This window comes from Tarenaya hassleriana, unplaced genomic scaffold (genome assembly GCF_000463585.1).
Source record: "Tarenaya hassleriana unplaced genomic scaffold, ASM46358v1 Cleome425, whole genome shotgun sequence".
In the NCBI taxonomy this organism is placed as follows: domain Eukaryota; kingdom Viridiplantae; phylum Streptophyta; class Magnoliopsida; order Brassicales; family Cleomaceae; genus Tarenaya; species Tarenaya hassleriana.
The window spans coordinates 7,835-8,797 of NW_010967026.1; positions in this window are offsets into that span (position 1 = coordinate 7,835).

Sequence of the window (963 nt, forward strand, 5' to 3'; positions counted from 1 at the left end):
TTATACGATGTTTTACAATGATAATATGGTATATGCAAGTTAAATTCGAAAGTGGACGTGTTTTTTTCACGGATCTTTTCCAAGTAAAAGTAAAATCCAAAAATACGAAAGAGTTTACAAAAACTGAGTTTACAAACTACGAAAGAGTTCACAATAAATAACGGGTCAGTTCACAATTTTACCATTACACAATATATCGATAGCCAATTTTTCACGGATCAGTGGTATGGTCCCATCGCATATCAACGTGAATTCTGCTCCCTTGTTCAACATTATTCCCTCCACGTATTTTGCAGCATAGACACCGGAATCAGAACCGGTTGCATTTTCATGAAGCCCAATCTTGTACTGAACCTCGAGACAATCTCCTTTTTTGAACAATTTCGTCTTAGCAAGGACGTATGCATGCGGTATGAGATGAGCTAACTTCTGAACAACCTTATCCACATTCTCCCGCAGTCTCGGCTGGCAGTTGTATACTTTAAGTACTTTGTCCCTGATATGCACTTTAAGGGCAACCCTATGATAGGGAATCTTGGGGTCTACGGGTGAAGGGATGTTCACAACAGTTAGAAGAACGTCATATTTCTGCAACGGCTTACGTACACCTCTAACTGAACGTTTTCCGGAGAAGTATTTCTCAAGATAACCCAGCTTGGACAGGTCCCCACTCTCTTCCCACCGCATGATGGTCTCCGAGAAGTATAGATCACATATGCAACAGTTAGAGATCACAGTTTTACTGGAGTACTTCGGATAGTTGCACCGAAATGCACACATTGCCTCTTCTATATGCTGTCAAAGAAAAACAAAAACATGTTAGAGATGACCTGTGTGACCCGTAACCTATTTAATGGGGCCTTACCTCATCTGTGAGCCATTTTCCGCCCTCCAAAATAGTTTCAAAAAACTTTGAATCTCTAGTTGCATTCAAATGAGACTTCCATAGCCTTTTCTCTCGGG